Genomic DNA, 19,840 nt, shown 5'->3' with positions numbered 1-19,840 from the left:
CCTTAGAGGTTTTTAAGGTCAGGCTTGACAAAGCCTGGCTGGGATGATTCAGCTGGGGACTGGTCCTGCTTTGAGCAGGGAGTTGGACCAGATGACCTCCTGAGGTCCTTCCAACCCTGATATTCTATGATTCTGTGATTAAATGAGCACCTTATGCTGAATGAAGTTGCAGTCCTGCAATGCAATCTTCCAGCACAAGATCCTGGTCCTGCACATATATAGTAGACAACATATAGCTTTCAATGGCTGCCTTTAAATGGCTGATTGCAGTGGTTATTCTCTCTACACAGGCACTGGTTTGCTCTAGACAAGTTGGGAAAAGAGCCTGTGAGCCAAAAGATGTGGGGACAGAGTCTCTGCTGCAGTTTCCTGTCTGTCAGGAAGCTCAGTATGGCTCCCTGATTTTTTGTATCACAAACCATGTTAAGTAGTCTTAGCATACTTTGGTATTTAAGCACCTACATGGGGTCTGTTCATTTCAGACACAGAGGTAAACATAACACTAAGCCTGATATCACCCCAATTCTACATTTAATTAGAGAGAGATGCTATTTTTTGCAGAGTTATATTTATGCATAACTTCTCATGTAACTGTAGAACTGTTTGACCCTCATACCTTATAGGCCACACTGAGGGCTGGAGTGCCCTGCAGCTCCCCCTTAAGAGGTGTGGTTCCATATCTCCATTCTGAGGGCAGTACCTAAACAGCATAATTTAACCCTTACTTTGAAGAATATCCCTCAACATTCTCAACACAGGTGTTCTACATGGAGGATGGAGTGCTTAAGGGTTCAATCTTGCAAAGCACTCAACGCCCACCTCACATGTGTACTCAACACTTGGCAAGATTAAGTCCTAAATGAGCAGGCTTTGCTTTTTGAAAGATGATAATTCCGTACATAAAACTGTTATGCAGGAACAGAGATGATTACAACTTTCTAACGCGCTGGTACACTTATTTAACCACCACTACTGTATATGTCGTATACCAGCTGACGTTTCTCAGCAGACCTCATTAACTTTTAAGGCTAGTCAAGGAAGTGAGTCTATAATGTAGAACTAAAATATATTTTGAAACAAGGGCTGTACAAAACTGTGGGAAAATATACAATTGTGTAGTTTTGCTTTGGGAGATTTCATGACTGTCAAAAAGTCACTTCTTTGTGAACTAAAATTTTGCATCAAAAAGAAAAAAATCATTTGTTGGTGATTCTTTTCTGAAAAATGGGCTTCATATTACTCCATATTTCACAAATTGAGTGAAATATTTGTATATTTACATTTGTCAATTTTCACTGAAATGATAAAGATGATAAATGCAAAAAGTAATATAAATTTTTCAACTATCTTACAAAACTCAAACAACCTCATATTGAACATTATCAATTTCATTGCCATATTTGCACTGCTCTGGTTGTATTGTTTTATTTGGGGATAATTGTTGAGACCCATAAATCTCAAGTGCTGAGAAGAAACTTGCTTACTTCATTCTACGGTCTAATAGGAAAGCAGAAATAAAAATAGATGAAAATAAAATAGACCATAATAACATCTTTGCAGAAGATAAACCAGCAGTGTTCAGACAGAAAAAAATTGGCTGCCTGTCAGAAGAGTAGTGTAACACTGATAGACTGCAGTCATCAGCGGGCGGGATCGAATCTGGGACCTCTGGAGCTAAATGCATGAGCCAAAAGCCACATGGCAGTTAGTAAGGATGAAGCAGACTCATTAATCTCTAAGTGATCTCAGTGCCACTAGAGGGGACACCACACCCAAAGGTGTGTGGGTTACAGTAGCGCTAGCTGAAACTTGGAACTTCCTGTCAAATGGAAATTCCAACATTTCAAAATTTCCTTTCATCCTGAATTGGAACAAAAAGTACATATTTTGAAATTTCTCACAAAACAAACTTTTTGAAAAATTCATTTTGGATATATCAAAATGGCATTAATGAATCACCTCATTTTGACTTTACCTTTTTGATTTTATTATGTAACATAACACAAAACATAACTACAGTCCAACTGAAGTGCTCAGATGTTATTAGAATTTTGTTTACTGAAATATATTCTTCATACAAGACCAGTCAATGTTGGCCAATGAACCATCTCAATCAAGCCCCACATGTGTTATAATACTGCGTCCATCCCTGATCTATTAATTTAGTTTAAAAAATCCAAACAGTAAATGATATTAAACATCATTCTAAAATCTTGCATATTCAGTCTTGACAAAAGAAGACTAAGAGGGACCTGTTAATAGCTGTTAGGGAGAGGACAGTGATTAACTGTTCTCCATGTCTAGGGAATGTAGAACAAGAAGTAATCAATTGAATCTGCAACAAGGGAGATTTAGGTTAGATATTAGGAAAATCTTCCTAACTATAAGGATAAATAAGTACTTGGTCAGTACTAAGGATAGTAAGTACTTCGACCTCTCAAGGTCTCTTCCGGTCCCAAATATATATATGGATTCTATGACTGTTTCAGATTCTACGGACTCTCTTTGGAATGATATGGCACAATTTATCATATAGTTACTCTGTGTCACCATACGATGTCCCAAAGGCACGAACATACCTTAAAGTTGCATGGCTTTAAAAAGTATCACTTTTCCCTGATATTTATGACTTTAAAAAAAAGTGAAAGTTTTTCCAGCAAAACACACTAAATATAATCAACATATGATAACCACAGCTCCATGGTTTAGATTCAGGTTCTGAAAGGGATGATATTTATCCTTCTCTTTCACCACAAAGCTAAATCTAACCAAAAATTACCGTGTCAGAAAAAACAACAGCATTCCCCATTCATAATTTACATATTTATGTGAATAATAATGGGGAAAAAGCACTATACTTCCTTTGCTGCTGCCCTGAATACTACTCATAGGTCCTTAGAACATCAAGGTTACAAAACATGAACCTCCCTTTCTAATGATACTTCCCATGAGATATTTCAATTCACCCATTTGCTGTTAATACTATTTGCCTTTACAGAAATCCAAAACTACTCTATATGCTATAATGAATACAAGATAAAGAAGGATTTCTGTGGAAGCCAAAAGCACTTCCTCTCATCTCACTGACAATATTAAGCCACTCCTGGAATTACATATATTTATATTACTCCATGAGTTCCAATGAGGCATAGTTCTGTATGTAAGCTGGCAAGCACTGTACTATGGCTGTCAGGTTGGCACACTAATTCTAAGTTTCACAGGCGGAAACTGGAAAATCTTGTATGCCCTCTTCTTCAAATACAATAAATCTAAGAGGCAGTAAACAATTCTTCCTATGGCAGTTACAGACACAGATTCTTGATTCAACAATGCTCATGGAAAATTATTTCATGCAAAATGTTCCTAGTACTTACCACCAACGTTTACTAATGTGATCTCTTTCAATGATTCATAAGAAATTACTAAAGGTAGCTATTAAGATCTACTGAATCATTCATGGAACATGCTAAGCACAAGTCGCTTGTAATGCAAGCTGATTTGAACAGATTAAATTTTAAATTCAAAGTGTATGTGAGCTGTAAGGGCAATTACTCAATGTCAGTGGAGCTTAACTTTCTACAGAAAACACCAGAAGCTCATTCTTTAAAAAAAAAAAAATTGGAGGGGAGAGAATTCAGTCACCACCAGTATGCTGAAAAACGTGGTTTCATAATTAGATGCCACTACAGAACCAAATCCAGCTTTGCATGGAAAAGAAGATTTGATTTCATTTGAATATAAAGACATCTTCCTGAGAACAGAGCTACTCAAATTAACTTATACAAAGAGGCAATTTTAAATGCTATATATTATATATAGTACATTAAATATTGTACATATTATATAATGATGAAAACTCCAGCATTCATTTTAAAGACTCTATGTTGTAGATATATTAAACAGATGGGGGAAAGGACAGCTATTCAAAAGGGACTTTCCTCTCAGGCAATTCAACTTGGCTTCTAGTTGTTCACATGCAAGTCAAATATACAGTTGGATAGGTTCAGGCAAATTGGAATTACTGTAAGAAAGAAAAAAGGAAGTTAAATCAAAGTATTCTTTTATTCTTCCTTCTTAGCCCTCTAACACCTTTCATTTTTTTTAATCATCGGTTACTTTTCTTGAGAGGTTGAATTCATCTGTGATCTTACAACTTTGTACTTGTTTTGAATCCATCTAGCCAGTACCTCAAAAATGCAGAATTCCTGACCTACAGTAACAGGATTTAATTTAAGAATTCAGAGTAATTCTTTAAGTAGTAAACGTAAGAGCTTACAAAGTGACAAGTGAATTGCTCCACGGTCTAAGAATTCATTTGCAAAAGGATATTAAATTGTGACCATCATCAAAGATTTCCAGTGGGGCATTTTATCTAATTAGTAATGTTTGTGACACTTGACTCAGAATTTAATAGCCATTGGGTCAAACTAAAGCATTCTGGTCTTTAAATTAAGCAATAATACCTAAGAAGTCAGACAATACTAGCAGTTCATGTCTGATTTGTAGGAAGAATTGTTAACAATTAGCAACATGCTCCAGAATGGAAATATCCTGCATTACATCACATTTGATTGTACAAAGAATAAAAATATTGACATTTCTTAAACGCTGAGTAGTGATAAAGCACAATGAAAAGTAATAGAACTGAAAAGTGGGCCTATAAATTGGTAATATTTGGGTGAATAAAAGTGCCTTCTGTTTTGGTCTGTAATATGTCCTTAACCTTTAACACACTGTAATCTATCAGTATGTTCTTGAGGATTTAACCAGATAGCAAGTATGAAAAACAAGTATGGAAGTCGTGTTGCTAAACCTGAGTTATCCTTGAAAATTTCAACTTTCATTCTTATTTCTGAAGCACTGTGGAATTATTCAACAAGCACATATGGGGAACTGGGAAGATCAGAGCTGGTGAAAATCTGGGAACAAAAGAGCACTTGGAAATGTTTTTACAATCAAGGGATATCTCTAATATGTGTGCTGCTTTCCTATTGTCTGGCCAGAAAACTTGCTGGCTAAGATAAAATCCGGATAAGGCAGAGATAATATTGGTAAAATGCAACAAACAGTGGGAAGATGTAGGGGGAGATTATGTAACTGTCTCAGGGCCGCCCGGGGGAGCGGGGGGGGGGGGAAGTGGGGCAATTTGCCCAAGGCCCGGAGCCCCGCAGGGGCCCCCACAAGATTGGCGGAGGCTCGCCCCCGCCATCCCCCCCGGCGCCTCAGCACAGCCTGAACAGCACTGCAACTGCATAGCTCCGGGGGTGCCTGAGCTCTGCCCCGCTCAGAGCCGTGTGGTAAGCGGGTGGGGCTGAGAGTTCCAGGCCGAGCTGCTCCTCCCCTTACCACGCGGCTCTGAGCGGGGAGGAGCTCAGTCCCCCCGCGCCATGCGGCTGCAGCGCTGTTCAGGGACGCTTGTGGATGCGCGCGCTGAGGCGCTGGGAGGCGGGGGTAAGCGGCCGGGGGGATTAGATAAGGGGCGGGAGTCCCGGGGACAGTCAGGGAACAGGGATGGGGGGTTGGATGGTACAGAGGTTCGGGGGGGGGACAGGGAAGGGGGGGTTGGATTGGGGGAGCCTCAGGCAGGGGAGTGGACAAGGAGCAGGATGGGTCAGGGATTCTAAAAAATTCTTATTTAATTTGAAATGTTTAGCAGGGTTTTTATTTGTTTGTTTTTGTTTTTCTGCTTCTTGGTGAAACAAGAACCAAAAAAGCCTGCAAGGTTTTCAATTTGTTGTTACCCTTCTACCCTGCCTCCTTTTTCTCCCTCTTTACCTTTTTCTCTCCCCACCCCCAGAGGGAAAAAGAGTCAAGGAGAAGGAAAGCCCAAGAGAGGAGAAGCTCAATGAAAACTATTTTTAAAGACTTTAAGTGGAAAACAAAAGTTGAATGAAACAACATTTTTCTACACATTTTTTCTTAAATGTTGTTTTGATTGAACAAAAAAATCACCCAGCCTTAGTTGTAACCACACAGGCTTCTATATGCTCCTTATGCCTTGCCTGAATGGCCCACTGGCCTGAGTTCAGTCTCATAGGGGGCATCTGATAAATATGGCTTGCTTACCTTAACCCTCAGCTTCTCACCCAGCCTCTGTCCCAGTGCCTAGATATCTGGCTGAAACTGTTACTTTTGCTGGATGGCATGAGCACATTCCTCCTTCTGACCTATAACTGAGTCACTCCTTGGGCAATGAAGAAAAATAGTGTATTTCTGCGCTTCAGATTAACTGCAAGATATTTCTACATTATTTTACCCAAGTATGTGCTTGGCCTGCCTTCTATGGCTCAGTCATGTGCAGGTAGGTGAAATAGTGGGTGAAAAACTGGTTGAAGGACAGTTATCAAGGAATGGTTATCAATGATACACTTTCAAACTGGGGAAATGTGTCCAGCAAGTCCCACGGGGTCCAGTACTATTCAATATTTTCATAAATCAATTGGATAATGGAGTTGAAAATTCACTTATGCAATTTGCAGATGACACCAGACTGGGAGGGGTTGAAAGCACTTTGGAGGACAGGATTAGAATTTGAAATGCCCTTGATAAATTGGAGGATTGGTCTGAAATCAGCAGATGAAATTCAATAAAAACAAGTGCAAAGTATTACACTTAGGAATGAAAAATCAAATGCATAACTACAAAATGGGGAATAACTAGCTAGGCAATAGTACTGCTGGAAAGGATCTGGGGATTATAGTGAATCACAAAGTGAATGTGTCAACAATATGATGCAGCTACAAAAGAGACTAATATCATACTAGGTTGTTATGACATATGTTGCAACCTTGTGCAGTATCTCTGGGGATACATACTGTATTAAGCTTATGAATGATTTATGTGTCACTGTGGGCCAGGGACTGTATGCAACTTGGGGCAGTGGAGGAGAGTGAGGGGAATGATACCACAGCTCCTTCAGGAACTAAAAGCAGTGGATGGTGATTTAAGGTGAATCACTCAGGTTGTAAAGACTTCCAGAGAGCTACTATGACTGGGAACGCTTGCATAAACCGGTTCAAACTAGGTTTTCCAGAGACCAACTGATTAAGAAAGGATGTTTGGCATAAAAAGTCTACATTTAAACTGACTCAAGGCCTTCTTTTGATTCAGCAAGCAGATAAGTTCTTCTGACCAAAGACGCAACCCTTCCAGAAGGGCTGGAAGAATTTTGGCTTACTAGGGACCCCGTCAGATTGAGCAGTGACACCTGATAAGCTTTTAGAGTGTGTCATAAACATACAGTTAAGGATTAATTCCTCTTTTGCCTGTAAAGGAATTAAGAAGATCACATAACCTAGCTAACACCTGACCAACAGGACCAATAAGGAGACAAGATACTTTTAAATCTAGGAGGGAGGAAAGTCTTTGTCTGTCTCTTGTTGTGTGTGCTTTTGCCAGAGAAGATCAAGGAGGCAAGCCATTTAACTCCATTAAAATTCAGAAGTTTTGGATTTTTTTTAAGCAGAATTTTTTTATTGTTTCTTTAAACAATCAACCACAGCAAGCAGCAAATATTTGGCCACACACTTCCGAAACCCCAAATCATGTTCAGGTTTTGGCAGACTTATTTCAGCTTTTCAATTAAAAAACCACAATAAATTTTGAAGGAAAGCAGACATTGTCTGTGATTTTTTCTGCTTTTTAAAAACCCCTAATTTTTGATCCAAAAAAAGTTTTGACGGAAAATATTTGTCCAACCTTTTTAATGAGCTTTAGTGCCTTTTAGCACTAGCTGATGCTGAGAACCAGTGATACCTTGTAAAGGTGACTTGAAAAGAAATTTTCTCAAAACTGTGTTTGTGCTGAGATGCGGAAGGTTTTTAAATGTTTATTTTTCCCAGGGCCACTGGGGGGGGGGCAAGTGGGGCAATTTTCCCCGGGCCCCACAGGGGCCCCCATGAGAATACAGTATTCTATAGTATTGCAACTTTTTTTTATGGAAGGGGCCACCAAAATTGCTTTGCCCCAGGACCCTGAATCCTCTGGGCGGCCCTGAACTGCCTTTGCTGATGGATTTAACAACCACCTTTTGGTACTGAAGGTCTCTTGACTACCAAGTTTCTCTTGAATCCTTAGTTGCTTCTGGATACCTAAAAGCAAATGAAGCTGCATCTGAATGCCGCCTGGAACCCCAGATTGTGAATCTCTGTATCAAAAGATGAATAAAATTCCACAACAGCGGGATTGTACAGTTTCCCCCTTACCTTCCAGCTATTTCTCTTTCTACAGCATTATCAGCATTATCACACTCTTAATCAGATTCAGCATAGTCATGAGGAAAGTGCCAAAGACATATAATTTAATTCCCCTATATGTACAGATACCTACTTAGAAAAAAATAACTAATTATTTCTCATAAAAATATTGGGCCAAGTCCTGAAGTTTTACTTACACAAAACTCCTGTTAAAGTCAGTAGGACTGAGTAAGGACTTCAGGATTTAGCTCACTATATATTATTCAATTATCAGCTCAGTTCTGTCCCCTGCTACTTATGTAAAACTCACATGGCTTCAAGTGCTGTTGCAAATAGCCAAGTAGAGAGTTTGATTTCCTGAGTCCAAAATATTGACATAACAGCTAGGACCTTTGGGAAAGTCAAACAGTAATTTAGAATTCAGATGCTGTTACTGTTTTGCCCTCTGCAAGGTGTCAGATATCCTGTCTTGGTTTCATTCAGAGTGGCTGAGCCATTTATTGAAACTATTTATGTGTAATGTGCCCAGGATATTTTTATGTGATACTAAATAAAAGAAAACACCTGCCATGTACTGGAACATCAGCAGCGTGTAACCAAACACAAATATGCTGAAACTTCAGCAACAGCACATGGAACACCTCCTCGGCCAGATTTTTCCGTATCTGAGGTTTACCTAAGGTCTTATTCCATAAAATACCTCAACCACTACGCATGTAAATTCTCAGTCAATGGGAAGTCAATTAAAGTCAGAGAGAGATGTATAGTCGAAACCTTGAGCACCACTTAAAAAATTTAGGGATAAATCAATTTGCCAATAATTATTTTTACCATTTTAGGGATACATTATAAAGAGAACAAAGAAGGCGCACATAATGCAACACTGCCTCCAGGAAATCTTTCCTCTTATAAAAAGGATTTATCTATCAATGAAAGGAAATTATATACATGTGTCTTCTGTATATTTTGTAACATTTAATAATTTGATAAAACTGTCAAATATTATTTGACTCAATTCCAAAGCTCATCTTCAACCCTGAATTATTAATTTTAGAAAATTTTGTGTGTCATAGTCACATTGTTTCATATGAGGAGAGTATTTTGTCCTCTGTGTTCAAATGTCAGAAAGTTGGGAACAGAATGTTTCTTCCTATCCACTTGTATAACCAAACTTACATTTAAAGAGAATCATTTATTATTCAGTTTCTGTATTATATCTGGTACTTTCACTTTTCCCAAGAAAAAAAGAGCAAGTTCTCCTGTAAAAAGGGTCTGTGTGCCTTATTTTTTCAGAGCACCATATTTTGTGGCTTGTACAGCACCTGGTACATGGGGTCCTCGTTTGCAACAGGGACTACTGCAGTTCAAATAATAATAATTAAAATATATTATGCCTCTTGTCACTCCTTAAGTAAGAGACTTAGGCCACAGCTTATGGGATGTCTCGGAATGTGTATTGTCCAGATATGCTTTCCCAGTGTATGAGGTTGTTCCAAGCTCTTTAGGAGTTAGACCAGAAGACAGGAGGAAGATCATCCTCACTGGCCAGATAGAATTCAATCTCCTGATATATGGGCCAACTGCCAGAAAAGTGAAGAGTGGAACCAGCTGACAATCGCTTCATGCCTGAAGAGAAGAAAGTTTCAGCATGAAAGCAAAGGAAGCAAAGCATTAAAGGAGCTGGAAAATAAGGTAAGTATAAGAAGAGAAAAAGAAATTGAGAAATTAATTGAGAAATGTTACCAGATAAAACAAGGAATTAGGGATGGACAAACTATTGGTAGTTCTGCCTAGTCACAAATCCATTCAAATGCTGTGTTTGAAAGTACAATGTGAACTGTGCATGCCATTAGAATTGTTTTCTGCTTAAAGAACACTGTGAAAGAAGGAGCAGTGAGAGAAAAAATTAATGAAAGGTATAGTGAAAATAGACCAAAGGAAAATATACATTCAGAAGGGCTGGGAATGTAGCAGTGATGGGAAGAGAGCATTTCTGAAAGAAAAATACTGTGTAAGCGTGGTGCAGAAAAGTTCAAACTCATGCAGACACTAAGCATGGAAAATTCAGTCTGACTTATATGCAACTGAAAACAGAAAGTCATAATCTAAAGCATTAGGAAATCTGAAGTATATGTGTTGCTATGCTCTCCACCTATAACACCGATAAGACACCCATTTTTATCATTCTAACTTTAGGGTTTGCATATCCTTTGGATCTAGCTGGGACAATGAAAAGGGGAAGAGAAAGTAACAGGTCTGTGGACTGTAGCCACTTTCTCCAACCCTGCAGAAGCCCCATCCACAAGGATCTGTTACTTGGGAGGAGGCCAGTCAACAGTAAGTAGGATGGGAATGAGAGCTCATGCCTGGTTCCATGGCAGTATCCCCTCTCAACTGTATGAGGTGATTCAAAGTAAGTTCAGGTTTTCCCTGTCAACATTATCTCATTCATTGCCCTCCTCACACTCTGATAATCCCTTAGGGAGAAGGTTGACAACAACAGTTGTTCACACCATGGTAGTCCAATGAGTCAGTGGGAAGGCACAGAACCTCTGCAGATTTCTGCGGGACCACTTCTTTAGGGTGCTGAATACTCTGCTGGTCCTGTAGGGTGGGATCATCCCCATGAAAACAAAGCAGTGGAAGCTCTAAGTAGAAATTCAGAGAGTGTCCCATTTCCGATATGTTTTTTCCTACCTAACAGCTCATGGAGATTGTCAGAAAAAAAATTAACCCAGGTCTGTGAAATATACCTAAGATATAAATAACTATAAACCCAGGTATCTCTCTCGTCACACTCTGCATAGTTCACTTTTAATAGGACACACCGTACATTTCATTTTAACTTCAGTCTAATGTCCCTTATAAACTGGAAAAATTACTTCAGTCTTTAAGCAAAGGCTCTTGTGTGCATCTTCATAGTCAACTAAATCTTTAAATTCTGCAGTTATGATCCCTTGGATTAAATTTTGGATTAATAAACTCCTCATAAATGTTCACATCTTCTTTTCTTTATATCAGTTGACCTTATAACAACCCGAGGCACTTACTTATGGCAAAGCAAAGACAAGGGTACCTTTCACGTCCCTTGTATTTCATTTTTAAATTTGAAGGCTGTTAAAACAATAGCCATCTTCTGTGGCTAGGGAAACATGTTCTAGATAAGTCAAATGATCCCTTTTGTCACACAAAACAGACAGTATAGATAAATTGGACAGACCAGGTCCTCCCTACCTACTTAAGATGCAGCTCACGTTGATAGCTAAGCAACGCTCTGGCAATGTAAAGATCAGAAACCAGGATTATTCTTATTTTTTTCCCATCTCCCCGAAAACACATAAGATGTTAAAAAATTTTAATCATGTGTTTGGGACACAATACAAAGCCTATCTTTTCTCCCTTACTTGCAAGAAGGTTGGTAAAGCTGGAGAGTGGCTGGAGGAGGTGAGTTTGTTTGTATGGTTTATTTATTTTTATAATCACATACTTCTTGGGTAGTGTTATCTCAGATTAAATACCGGAATCTGTTTATGTATGAATATATATTTAAGAATGTCAACACTGCACAAAGATTGGGACATCCACTGTTTTCTGTACAATTAGTGTAAATTTGAATAAGTAAATAATAAACCCCCAAAGCCACTGTTAACATGTATGGCTATTGAGAAGATCCAGCAAAGTCAGTCTCCAGAATCTTCAGGAGTAATATCTTCAAACAAGTAATTCCATAGGAGAAAATGACAGAAATTTCATGGCTCAACCTTTTGTACAGTCTTTTAGATTATTTAAACTGGGATTTGATGAGCCAATGGATCATCTTGTGCAGACTGGAAAATTATACTGAATCATAATAAGCAGGAGGATTTTAAAAGGCTATTTTATGAAACTTTAACTGTCTGAACCACTCAAAGCTTTTTGCTCAGGCATCCCTATTAGCATTTAAAATACTATTTGTTATTTCATGCATATCTTTCACCCTATTTTAGTCTCAGAGCTCTTTTTCATGCTTTAACTCCTTTAACTAGCAAAAACTGGATTGTTCCATGCTCTCTTAATAGGGTTTTGTTTTTCAGTTATGCCTATTTTCTTGGACATCTATGTAATGCTGAAGAGGGAGTATGATGTGTGTTCCTGGGAGCTGGGCTACCCCAGACAGCCTCACGAGAATTTCTGCATCACAACCAGACAGTTTATTACTCTGTTCTCTTTTTTTCTTTATAGCAATGTTTTTTTTTCAGCTAGTCTCTTGCTCCTTCAACTGATTTTCAGCATTTTGTTCACTCTGTCATTATCAGCATAATCTAGAATCTACATCAACGTGTTTGACATATTGAAACAGAAGTCTTTTCCCCTTGCGGTTTGGCCAAAGTGTTCAACCTTGAGTGCTTAAAGCTAGTTATCTAGATTTCTAACTTTAGGCACTCAAGTTTGAAAATTCTGGCTTATGGTTGTATCCTTACTCTACAATGAGTTGTGCACTATACTTTATAGTATGCCTGCAGGTTTGCAACAACTAATCAAATGGTCCAAACCAAACATTTAATTTATTATTTGTTAAGTGCCCACAATGTGCTCAGTTCAGTACAAGCAAAAAGAATACATGGTCCGTGTCCCATTAATTTAAATGGAGGTTAAAATGCAAACAAAGTTAAAGTATAAGGTACAACAAAATGACAGATCAGCAAAATCATCTTGTGCACTGTAGCAACCTGCATGGAACTTAGAGGAAGGGAGCACAGGTTGCAGGACAGAAGAGTTTGGAGAATGCACTAGGAACTCAGTCTGTGTGTACATGGCCAGCTGCAGTTGTAGTATCTCTGTAGATAGTTCTCTTAATAAAGAGCTAGTTTCGTTTTAAGAAACATGGCATCCTTTCATGTTATTTATTACCCAGTATATGGTACACAAAACATTCTCTAAAAAGCTACAAATCATCCTAAATGGTGTTTCAGCTCCCAAATGGGAAGAACCCCGGTCTCAGAAATTAACTCTCTGAGGAAGTTCCTGGTTGTGTCTGTGTTTCCTGCCTCTGGGAAAAAGAGAAACTGTTTTGTAACAGCAAATCCAGCAACACGAGGGTAGCTGCCTCTGTACCATCTTCCAGTAATAAACAGATGTGACTCTGTTTGTTGAATTTGTGCCTAAAGTCACTATTTTGGAAACTCTGCCTTGCTTTTGTTAGCCTGCTAATAAATAGGTCACATAACAATTATTAGTATTCGTTATTTCCATTACAGCATCTAGTGGCCCCATCCAGAATCAATACCCCATTATGCTAGATAGGGGTTGCCAGGTGTCCAGTTTTCAACCGGAACACCTGATCCAAAAGGGACCCTGGTGGCTGTTAAAAGTCTGGTTGGCAGCAGAGAGGCAGACTCCCTACCTGACTCTGCATAGCTCCCAGAAGCAGCAATATATTCCTCAGCTCCTAGACGTACACATGGCTTGGGAGGAACCACAGCTAATGGGAGCTGCAGGGGCAGCACCTGCAGGCAGAGACAGAATGCACCATGCAGAGCTGCCTGGCTGCTCCTACGCCTAGGAGCCGAGGGACATGTCACTGCTTCCAGGGAGCCCCGCAAGGTAAGTGCCGCCCAGAGCCCTCACCCTGAACCCCCTCCCGCAACCCAAGCCCTTGCTCCAGCCCTGAGCCCCCTCCTGCACCCAAACTCCATCCAGGAGCCTGTATCACCCCAGCACTCCAACCCCCTGTCCCAGCCTAGAGCCCCCTCCCACACACTGAACCCCTAATTTCTGGCCCCACTCTGGAACCTGCACTGCCAGACCAGAGGCCTCACCTTCTCCCACACCCCAACCCTCTGCCTCAGCCTGGAGCCCCCTTCCACATTCCAAACCCCCTGGCTCCAGCCTCCAACCCAGTGCCCCCTCCTGAACCCCAAACCCTTCATCCCTGACCCCACCCCAGAGCCTGCTCCCCAACCCCCTGCCCCAGCGCAGAGCCCCCTCTCGCACCCTGAACCTCTCATTTCTGGCCCCACCCCGGAGGATAGAGAAGTGTGATAAACTGTAAATGGCACAAGAGCACAACCCTTGATTAAATAACATTAACATGATTATGCTGGAACATGCGTACCATTGAAATTCAGCTTGCTACGTAAGGCACTGTACAACCCTCTAGCATACAATTTCTGTGGATTAGCAAAGCAGCCAAACAACGTCCATATCACAACAAAGTGTTTGCAGAGACAACCATCTATCATCTCTTCTTAATTACTGCTTCTCAGCTATCTCCTATGAAAATCATCTTGTGCTGGCATATTGGTTATTTCATCATTTAGTCAAACTAAACATAATTACTTTTTCATATATCTTCATGAATCTAAATCCTTAATTATTGTCAATGATTTTCTCTGAATTCCTTCCAATTTGTTGCTACATTTCTAGTGCCAACTTGCACAGAATTCTAAGTGCAGTCCTTCCAGTGCTGTAAAGAAAGGGATGATCTACTCTTTGGGCCACAGTATGTACAGAAGGCAGTGTGTGCCAGCGGAAGGACATTGAACTGGGAGTCAGAAGACCTTGACTTCAAAATCTGGACCGAAACTTAGATTGTGAATTTTGTTTCTTAGGCCTCTCTCTAATTAGTATTGAGGATTTTCCAGGCTCCTAGCCAAATGAATATTTTATAAAGATCATATATATCCATCCAAAGGGTCCACACAGTAACAATCATTTGGAGGTATTATGTGATACAGCCCAATCAATATTCCAACAACATACTGATGATAACAAAAGATGTAGAATTAGAAAACTAAATACAAGAGTATAAAGTTCAAAGTTTGTTCTCTAGGTTATATCATGGTATAACTCCTAAATGTTACAAATATACCTTATTTCCTCCCACACCCTAAAAGTATGTTTACAAAAATCAGAATTTGTTTCCTGTGTGTATTGTTTTCCTAATTAAATTTGAAGGAGTAAAGATTTCTTCCATATGGGCTACGTTTTTCCTTAAATAGAGCATCTGTTTTGGGTTGGGTACTTTATGACAGAGGTTCTCAACCTTTCCAGACTACTATACCCCTTTCAGGGGTCTGATTTGTCTTGTGTATTCCCAAGTTTCACCTCACTTAAAAACTACTTGCTTACAAAATCAGACATAAAAATACAAAAGTGTCACAGCATGCTATTACTGAAATATTGCTCACTGTCTCATTAATTATAAAACCAGTCAATTGGAATATAAATATTGCACTTACATTTCAGTGTATAGTATATTGAGCAGTATAAACAAGTCATTGTCTGAATGAAATTTTAGTTTGCCCTAACTTTGCTAATGCTTTTTATGTAGCCTGTTGTAAAATTAGGCAAATATCTAGATGAGCTGATGTATCCCTTGGAAGACCTCTGCATATCCCCAGGTTGAGCACCACTGCCTTTTGGAACCTTCATGTTATTCAGCGGCTACTTGTGTACCAATTTAATGTTGCTTTCATTACCCTCATCTCCTCTCTCACTCTTCCAGCCTTTTGTTTCTCCCTTGTATCATGTCTCAAATTATATTGTCAGCTTTTGTGGGAGGGCTGACTCTTACTGTGTCTTTGTACAGGGCAGGCCCAATGGGATCCTGATCCTGACTGGAGGCACTACCTTCAATACAAATAAATTGATAAAATGAAAGAATAATAAATAATAATAATGGATTTTGACTTAGTACTGTGGCTTTCAAACACACACATTTACCACAGAACATGTATGAATATACAAGTAACTCTAATTTATTGTCCCACAACTTTGTTAACATATACTTAAGGTTGCGCAGTGGTGTCTCATGACCCTCCAGAATTTCAAGCTGAGCTACACCGGAAATGAAGAGCAAGGTACACACTATCCCTGCAACACAACTTTAACTCCGCCCCCTGAAGCTGGCAATGGTCATGGGCACTGGTTTAATAAGAGTAATGTTATAATAAATAGACAGTGCTGTGTTCCAGAGATTTGAATTGCAGCATTTACTTGTCTTCGCTCCAGCTATGTTCGTGTGTTAGGTGTCACTGTGATATGTAGAGAGGGAACAAGGCACTACTGGGCAATCTTATCGCTACGGTAACTATGTTTTGGGGGGTTAATTTCTTTGTTTTTTAAATAATTTCTCAGCATCATCATGTTCCATAGCCTAGCTCTCCCCTTTACTGCCCCAGGCTTTTTGGCAATGATCGCCCCAATCACAGAAGGCGTTGGATGTATGTTAGTTTCTCCACTGCCCCCTGCATCAACTCCTCATCTCCCTTCTCTCTACACATCCAGCACAGCTCAATCATCCCTTCCCAGGCCTCCTTCCCCTAAAGAGATGGACATTCTTGATAGCCCTACAGGTTCAGGAGTTGGGACAAGGATACAGAAACAGTGCAGCACAGGGTTGAGGGGACATGTTTTAAAGCGGGGACAGAAATGGGAAGTATGGATGTGGGGTGGTTATCTTAAATCCCCTCTGCAATCCCCATTGCTCTGACTGCCTCTTTCTGTCCCACACTCTTCTGCACTGCTCTGACTTCCCCTAGAAGCAGCAGCATCAAGGAGAAGGGTGAGCTCAGTCTCCCCTCCCCACTGCAGGAGACAGGTTCCTTTCCCTGATGAGCGAGAAGTGGAGAGTAGGGGAGCCCCTGAGTTTCCTCCATTGGCCTGCTGGAGCAGTGATGGGGAGGAATTGATGGGTGATGGAGGAATTTGTAAGGGGGTGCAGAAACAGCGGAGGTCACACAGTTGGCTCCACTTCTCTTCCTCTCCACTTACTTTGCTAAGGGGGTAGATGTCCAATTTCCCCCTCTTATGGTTCTGATCTATCAGCATGGGCAGTGGGTAATAGAGGATGGAGGAAGCTAAACCTCCCCAAATCTCTACCTCCCCAAACGTCTGCTAATGCTCCCCACTGCAGCTCCAGGGCCGGGCCGCAGCTCAGAGCTACTCTGAGCAGCCCCCAAGCTGTGGGCTACTCCTGACTGCTCTGGGTGCCAAAGGGCTGGCTGGGGTTTGGGACTGCTCCAGGCACCAGCCTGGGTTTGAGACTGTGACAGCAGGCTGGCCAGTGAGACCGGGGGGCGGGAGGGGAGGGAAGGGAATGGAAGGGGTAGAGTGGGGGTGGGACCTTGGGCATAAGAGGTGGAGCTGGGGGCTAGCTTCCCTGAACGGAGGGGTGCATGCACCGCCCATGTCTATCCATGCTCTTGAGCTGCTTAAGGATCCCTTTGATGTTCTTTGTGATCATAGAAAAACTAGGGTTTTGGAAACCCAGTTTTCATCAAACTCTAGTTATCAAAGGGGATTTTCAAAAACATAGTGTTTGGATGATCCCTTATGAGAACATGAATATAGTCACATTAGGTAAAACCAATGGCCCATCTAGCCAACTATCCAGTCTTCCAACAGTGGCCAATGGCAGATGCTTCACAGGGCATGAACAGAACAGGGCAATTTATTGAGTGATCCATCCCGTCATCCATCCCAGTTTCTGGCAGTCAGAGGTTTAGGGACACAGAAGAAATGGAATTGCATCCCTGACCATCTTGGCTAATAGCCATTGATGGACCTATTCTCTATGAACTTACCTAATTCTCTGTTGAACCCGGTTATACTTTTTTCCTTCACATCTCATGGCAATGAGTTCCACAGGTTGTCTATGTGTTATATGAAGAACTACTTCCTTATGCTTATTTTAAATCTGCTGACTATTAATTTCTTGGGTGGCCTTTGGTTCTTGTATTAAGTCAATGGACAAATAACAGTTCCTTATTCACTTTCTCCACACCATTCATGATTTTATAGATATCTATCATATCCTCCCTTAGTACAGTGAGTCTCAATCTTTCCAGACAACTGTACCCCTTTTAGGAGTCTGATTTGTCTTGCATACCCCAAGTTTTACCTCACTTAAAATCCACTTGCTTACAAAATCAGACATAAAAATACAGAAGTGTCACAGCATATTATTACTGAAAAATTGCTTAGGTTCCCATTTTTACCATATACAGGTAATTATAAAATAAATCATTTGGAATATAAATATTGTACTTACATTTCAGTGTATAGAAAATAGAGCCATATAAATAAGCCATTGTCTGTATGAAATTTTAGTTTGTACTGACTTTGCTAGTGCTTTTTATGTAGCCTGTTGTAAAACTAGGCAAATATCTAGATGAGCTGATGTACCTCCAGAAGTCCCATGTACCTCCAGAGGCACATGTACCCCTGGTTGAGAACCACTACCTTAGAGACTCTTTTAGAAGATGAACTGTCCCAATCTTTTTAATATCTCCTGATATGGAAGCTGTTCCATACCCCTAGTCATTTTTGTTGCCCTTCTCTGTAATTTTTCCCAATTTTAAATTACCTTTTTTGAGATGATGTGACCAGAGCAGCACTCAGTATTCAAGGTGTGAGCGTACCACGGATTTATATAGTGGCACTATACTACTTACTGCCTTATTATCTATCACTTTCCTAACGGTTCCTAACATTCTGTGAGCTTCTGTGACTGATGCTGCACATTGATTGTTTTCAGAGAACTATCCACAATGACTCCCAAGATCTCTTTACACCCTATCATTTTGTATATATAGTTGGGATTATATTTTCCAGTGTGCATTGCTTTGCATTTATCAACATGGAATTTCATTTTCCATTTTGTTTCCCAGTCATCCAGTTTTGTGAGATTGCTTTGTAACTCTTCGTAGTCTGCTTTACACTTAACTATCTTGAATAATATTGTAGTATTTTGCCACCTCATTCTTTTCATTTTTTTCCATATCATTTATCAATATGGACCCAGTATTTACCTACCTCTACTTATTCCTCATCTTTGTTTCCTATTTTTTAACCAGTTACTGATCCAGGAGAGGATTTTTTTCTTATCCCATGACTGCCTACTTTGGTAAAGAGCCTTCGGTGAGGTCTCTTAGCAGAGGTTTTCTGGAAGTCCAAGTACACTGGATCACCCTTGTCCACATGTTTGTTGATCCACTCAGAGAATTTTTAACAGACTGGTCACTCACAATTTCCCTTTACAATGGCTGAGTTGACTCTTCCCCAACATCTGTCTGTCTGATTATTCTGTTCTGTACTACAGTTTCATCTAATTGGCCTGGTACTGAAGTTAGGCTTACTATTAGTAGCAATTATACTACTAAGGATAGTTCCATTCTATGCATCCGATGAAGTGGGCTGTAGCCCACAAAAGCTTATGCTGAAATAAATTTGTTAGTCTCTAAGGTGCCACAAGTAGTCTTGTTCTCTTTGAGGATACAGACTAACATGGCTGCTACTCTGAAACCACTACTAAGGGTTGTTGTCTAGGGATGTGCTGGCTCCTCAGTAGCTGTGTCAGAACACCACACTAAAGGTTGGCAGAGAGGCAGGGCCCCCACCATGCACTCCCCAAACAGCACAGCGCTTGCCCTGCTACCATGCCCTCCATATCCCCCGAGAATCACTAGCTCTGCACCAGAAAGAGTTATAAGTATCTGAAAATGTTATCACAGCTCAAGTTAGGTGGGGTGTGTATCATGAACCCCTTGATGAAATGACCCCAGGATTTACCATAGATTCATAGATATGTAAGACTAGAAGGGATTTTCAGAAGTCATGAAATCCAATCCCCAGAGCTGAGGCAGACCCAAATAAATCTAGAC

General features: G+C 40.3%; 1 long non-coding RNA gene across 1 annotated transcript; it reads left to right on the top strand.

Moving 5' to 3' along the window:
* The first annotated feature begins 5,369 nt into the window (after positions 1 to 5,369).
* Positions 5,370 to 15,800, top strand: LOC127042727 (uncharacterized). The gene is made up of 4 exons (XR_007772029.1): positions 5,370 to 5,451; positions 9,660 to 9,887; positions 10,392 to 10,532; positions 14,601 to 15,800. It is a non-coding gene; the product is annotated as an uncharacterized LOC127042727 (long non-coding RNA).
* Positions 15,801 to 19,840: the final 4,040 nt, after the last annotated feature.

Source organism: Gopherus flavomarginatus, chromosome 1, assembly GCF_025201925.1.
Source record: "Gopherus flavomarginatus isolate rGopFla2 chromosome 1, rGopFla2.mat.asm, whole genome shotgun sequence".
Lineage (NCBI taxonomy): Eukaryota > Metazoa > Chordata > Testudines > Testudinidae > Gopherus > Gopherus flavomarginatus.
This window is presented reverse-complemented; position numbering and strand designations above follow the sequence as displayed.